The sequence below is a fragment of the Lycium ferocissimum genome, chromosome 10 (genome assembly GCF_029784015.1).
Source record: "Lycium ferocissimum isolate CSIRO_LF1 chromosome 10, AGI_CSIRO_Lferr_CH_V1, whole genome shotgun sequence".
NCBI classification, from domain to species: domain Eukaryota; kingdom Viridiplantae; phylum Streptophyta; class Magnoliopsida; order Solanales; family Solanaceae; genus Lycium; species Lycium ferocissimum.
Genome location: NC_081351.1, coordinates 10,689,786 through 10,695,722, shown reverse-complemented (window position 1 = coordinate 10,695,722; position 5,937 = coordinate 10,689,786). Strand labels below are relative to the sequence as shown.

At 35.0% G+C, this 5,937-nt stretch overlaps 1 long non-coding RNA gene across 1 annotated transcript; it reads right to left on the bottom strand.

Moving 5' to 3' along the window:
- Nucleotides 1–876: 876 nt before the first annotated feature.
- Nucleotides 877–3,806, bottom strand: LOC132032433 (uncharacterized). The gene is made up of 3 exons (XR_009408442.1): nt 3,093–3,806; nt 2,216–3,021; nt 877–1,245 (listed from the first exon to the last, which is right to left on the bottom strand). It is a non-coding gene; the product is annotated as an uncharacterized LOC132032433 (long non-coding RNA).
- Nucleotides 3,807–5,937: the final 2,131 nt, after the last annotated feature.

The following is a 5,937-nucleotide window of genomic DNA, read 5'->3' as shown; positions in this document are numbered from 1 at the left end:
AAAAATTAATTGTGCCTTGAACTTATAAAATCATAAATAATTTGATACAACTCTTTTTAGCAACCAAGACAAATAATTTGAGATGGAGGGAGTAATAACTCAGCTACTGAAGCTTGGAGATTAAATTTGCAGGGCTCTATCTTTTTGTTATTCCAGCAAACTGCAATAATCGTTAAATATTATCCCAACAAATTTTAGCCCCTCAAACTCAGAGAAATGTCTTGTGCTGCTCTATCTTCACCTTTTTTTTCCTTTTTTTTTTTTTTTTTTAATTGGAGCAACTCCTGTAGCCTACCCAACCTTTTGTTTGTGGCGGTGTCGGTTTTTGGGTAAAGCCAATGAAGCACAAGTTTTGGACCTCCAATTTTTAGGGCCTCATTTTTTACTGATAAGGTTATATATTTATTTTTTTGATTTTAAGTTTTATATATCATCAATGTAATAATATTTTATGTCTTATTTGTTACAACAAGTAAAGATGATATGATAATGTAAAATTTGTTTATACTAACATTGCATATTGCTTAAATATTTTAAAAAAATATATAAAGTATTTTCAAGTTAAAAAATAAATTCAATTAAAAGAAAGAATTTTATAACATAGTCGTTTGACCTAAAAAAAAAAAAGGGCCCCCAAAATCAGTTAACGTGTGTGCACAATTTGTTGAATGAATCTAACAAGTACTATCACTATTCTTGGTATGAGATATTGTTTGTAGATTATTCAGTTAGTAAAATTTCACTATCAAAAGATATGCATATTGATGTTATCATAGATCAACTAAGACGTCTAGTTATTTAAAAAAGAAATTGTAAATATGAATGATGTGTAATTGTTGTGGTTTCTGCTAAGAAAATTACAAATGAAATGAATACTGAGAGAAAATTTTGTAGTAAAATCTAGAAAAATAGGTTTCGGACAATAAAATTATTATTCATAACTTTGCATCTAAAAAAGCTAGGAAAATAGATTTCAGATAAAACATATATATGAATTTTTTTTAAATAATAAATTAAGGCCTCTCACTGAGCTTGGCTTTAGGCCACCAATAATATTGAGTCGCCCGGTTTGTGGAAGCTGTATACGACACCAACCTGTTAAATCTCAGAGGAATGGCTTATGCTGCTATATCTTCACTTATGCAAAAACTCTTTCGACCTGACCAGAATTTGGTTTGTGGAAGTTGTATATAGCTACAACGCGTTGAATTTGCTTATCTATGTCTATGTGCTCCGCAAGTTCTCCTTGAGAATAATGAAAAAGAAACCAAAGATAATGAAACTTTGAAGGTTGTAGAAAAGAGGATCAGACGTGTAGTGTACACAACAAAAGATAAAGTTGATGTTGATGTAAGACTGAGAAGAATCATTCTAACAGATTGCAGAAAGTGTTATGGAATCGAAGAAACGGGAGAGAAAATCGAAGCGAGAATGAATAAAACTCATTGCATTGATTCATCACATTTTTTTCTTGAATTGAAAATAAAAGTCAACATCACTATTTATAGAGAACTAAAGTGATTAAAATAAAAGAAAATATGATATTTTACTTACAGATACTAAACTAAAATGAAACTAAATATTCTGTAATTAATGTAGATCCTAGACTTAGAAGGAAAACAAATATTCTAAAATATTCCTAGACAAGAAAGTAAATATTCTACCATTTGAAAGTAAATTTTAACAGAAAGGACCGAGGAAGGGCTTGTAGATACTTCAATGAAGAAATGCTAAAAGTGGAAAAAGACGTTGATTCTCTCAAGAAAGAGGTGATGCAGTATGAGTTTGGAAGCAAATCTGCAGAAGCAAGTACTTCATCCTCATCAGGAAAAAGTACACCTGAGCAAACTAAGATTGCCTCATTTCTCCAACAGATGAGCTAACTGTCATACCAATTGTTGGTATGGGCGATATTGGTATGACTACCCTTGCTAGTAAAAAATTATGATGATTCATCGATTTGATAAACATGCATGGGTCACTATTTCTGAAAAATATAATGAGAGACAAATGCTTCTTGAAGTTGTCTCTTCAAACTGAAAGCAATCAAGAAATTAGCAACGATCAGCTAATGGAGGTTGCGTATAGAGGTCTGAATTGTAGAGATTTCTAATTGTCATAGATGATCTTTGGAGTACTGAGACTTGGGACGAAATGCAAAGAATATTTCCAAATGACAACAATAAAAGTTGAATCTTGCTTATTAACTTCTCACCTCAACTATGTAGCTGATTATGCAAGCCCAGTCGGAATCTATTAACCGAAAACTTTTGAGAGAAGACCTATGCCCTCCTCAACTCAAAGAACTTGGGAAGCATATCATACAACGATGTCGAGCATTATATTCAGGTGCTACTCCACAAGACCTTCAGAGGTTTTGGAGCAAAGATAAGCAGCTACAGATGCCTTGCCTCCTTTGCTCATTCCTACTCCAGATGCTTTTCTGACTAGTTTTGAGTGAAGATTTCTGCCTTTTGGAAGGATTAGAGCATTCTTGGTAAGTTTCTCAAACTTGAGGCTCTTAAACTAGAAACTCATGCCTGCGTAGGCGTGTGAGAAGTAGTTGAGGATGATTTCCTCGCTTGAAGTTCTTGAAGGTTTAGGCATTCGGTACTGGAGAGCTAGTAGTGATCACTTTTAGTACTTTGAACGACTATATCTTAAAGGCTGCAGGTTTTTGGATTAAATCCATCTAGATTTTGCAGACATAACTAGACATGCACCAATTGATATACGTGGCTATGCATAATCTGTTAGGAATTCCACCAAGCAAATTCAACAGGACATGGAGGAAAACTATGCTCACACATGCAATGCGTCTCCTATCTATGTTCACCACAGAAATCATGGCAAGTTCTTCATAATGACTAGGAAGTTTCAAAGCCTTATACACATTGAAAGTAATTTCCTCATCATGCACTCTCATCTTTAGCTTACCTTCTCGAAGGTCTATCCCTGCTCCACCCGATGCCAAGAAAGGACGCCCCAATATAATAGGCACTTTTGAGTCCGCCTCAAAATCTAGAATGATAAATTAAAGTTAGCAGGAAAAACAAATATACCTACTTTAACAAGCACATCCTCTATAATACCTTTAGGACTAGCAAATGACCCATCCACCAATTGTAATGTGATGGTAGTAGTCGTGGGTATCCCAAATCAAGTTTCTTGAATCCAAATAAGGGCATTAAATTGATGCTTGCCCCTAAATCACACAAGGCACGACCTACCTCATTCTCACCAATCTTCATAGGAATAGTGAAACTTCTAGGATCTTTCAGCTTTTGAGGAAGTTTACTTTGAATCCTCGAGTTGCATTCCTCAGTAAGTGCAACAATCTTAACTCCACCATGTACCTCTTGCTTTCCACTACTTCTTTGAGATACTTAGCATACTTTGGCATCTCTTGCAAAACAACAATCAAAGGGATATTTATGTGCAGCTGCTTGAAAATATAGAGAAATTTTTTAAAGTTAAAATCATCCCTGGTCTTTTACAATCTCTGTGGGGAAGGTGTTGGAGGCCTCTCTATCACAAGCTTTGGCAGCTTAACAACCTCTTCTACAATTTTCTCCTCACTATTTGGTTCTGGCACTGGAACAAGTCTTTGTGGGAAGGGTGGTGGATGCTTAAATTCATTCCAGTTAGTCTTCTTTCTCTTTTCAGGCTCTTTTTGTTGGGAAGAAAAAAGTAATAACCCAATTGCACGATGAGGTAACAGCGGAAGAAATACCCAAGTTGAAACTTTCCACACTATTTGAACCAAGAGAAGACAATAAACACTAGCACAAATGGAAATCCAGGCAGCAGCTATACCAACAATAAAATAGCAAGCAAAAATAAATCGAATGGAAGAGACACTAAATTTACGTGGTAAAACCCCTTCAATGTGAAGAGAAAACATCCACGGGACCTCCGGCCCACAAAAGCTCCACTAAAATCAACAAGAGTTACAACAATGCTCTTCAAATGGCTACAACAACAAAGCCAAGCACGGAGCAACAATACATAAAAGATAGCACCAAAACTAGTGAAGAAAGGAGAGAAATCACCCCCAAAAAGGAGCTACTGTTTGTACTCGAAAACTGGATCTACAGACCATACAATCCGATCTTCACCGTTGAAATCGAAGAACCAGATGTTGAGAACCCCCAGTTCAAATTTCAGCACGATCCAACAGTTAACGAATCCGCAAAAGCAACTTAAAGCGGAATCTTTGTATCAGAAAATTTCTGGACGAAAATGTGCTTTCTCTCTCACGTTTTTCTCTCTATATGACTGCTATAAATTTACTCTTGTGTTCTGAAAATAAGACCTAAATTGATCCTATATATAGAGAAAATTTTGGGCAAAATTGGCCTGGTCTAAATTGGATTGGGTTTTATTAATCCAATTCCACATAGGAAGGGAAAACCCAAAAACCTAATTGGATTGAGTTTTATTAATCCAATTCCACATAGGAAGGGAAAACCCAAAAACCTAACACTTTTTTCTGGCAACTCAATAATGTCAGCCTGAGTTTTTTAGGAGGGGCCTCAACCAACTCCCTTCCATTTCTCAATGTGATTGCATTCACCTTCTTAAGATTCTGCCAATATCGCTTGGTAAAGCACCAAGGGGTCTAGTATGTTGTGTTGTAGCCAATTGCTCCACCTGACGTTCTAGCTCATGAATCGATTTTTGCATTTTGTTCATCACCTGATGTTGTTGGCCCATCCACTGCTTCATCATATCCTCCACAGAATTACCTATTTGTTGAGCCTGAGCTTTAGGCTGTTGAAAATTATTCTGTGGCCTCTGGTTATTTTGATGTCCGCCCCAAGAGAGGTTTGGGTGATTCATGTAGTTTGGATTATAATTGTTGTCAAACCGGTTCCCCTGATTTTCAACACCATGATTTTGTTGCCCCACATAGTACATAGATTTTGGATTCATAGAACAATTCCCATAAGCATGATCATCATCACAACACTCACAACCTGCTTGCACCTGTTGAACTTGCTGCACATGATTAATATTTGGAGTTGTGACCAACTTGTTAATAACATTACAAAGCTGCCCAATATCAACTCGAATAGCTGCAGCATCATCTAATTGGAGCATTTCAGCGGTCTTCTGAGTTATCCATGAGTGACCTGTTTCTCACTAATCTTCACCTGTCGATTTCGTGGGTTATTAGTGTAGATACATGATTTTTGATCCTCCCAGGACTTTTTCACTGTCTTAGTGTCTAATTTTCCTTTTTAGTTTAATCATGTACATTTTTAACTTTTATTTTTAATTTAGTAGGTTTATTTGTGGAAAGTAAAAAGGACAAAAAATATTCACTATTTTTAAGGCACAAGTTTTGTATTTTAAAGGAAGAAAAATTACAAAAAATAGGGCGCTTTTAATCTATCTTTTAGTTAATTACTTTTGAACTATTTCTTAATCTAGCTATTTGATTTTTCTTAGTTTTGGGTTAAAAGTAGTTGATTAATATATTTATTTTGTATTTTTATTTATCCTTTTCATGAAAAAGAACTAAAAATTAAAAGTCAAACCAATGATAGCCCACCACATGGAAAGTTCATCCCTATCTATATCCATTACGTATTCTATTTTGGGAATAAGAATATCCCATTCTTGCATGGGGTATTTTGGGGAATTTGACCACAAATAGATAAGCTATAAATAGAAAAATGAGCTAATCTAATTCTCTACACATTAATCATCCTAATACCAATATACCATACACAATAATGGATTGGGCTCCTCTCCATTTCTTTTCTCTCCATTTTCCCCAAGTGCTAGCTTAGATTAGGTACATATGGCATAAGTTAAAATTAATGGCTAAGATTTAATTGACTAAAATAAAGTCCTAACCATGATTTATATAATTTAATAACTTGTCCATAAAATTAAAAACTTTTCTCTCTCTTCCTATTTTTTCTCCCA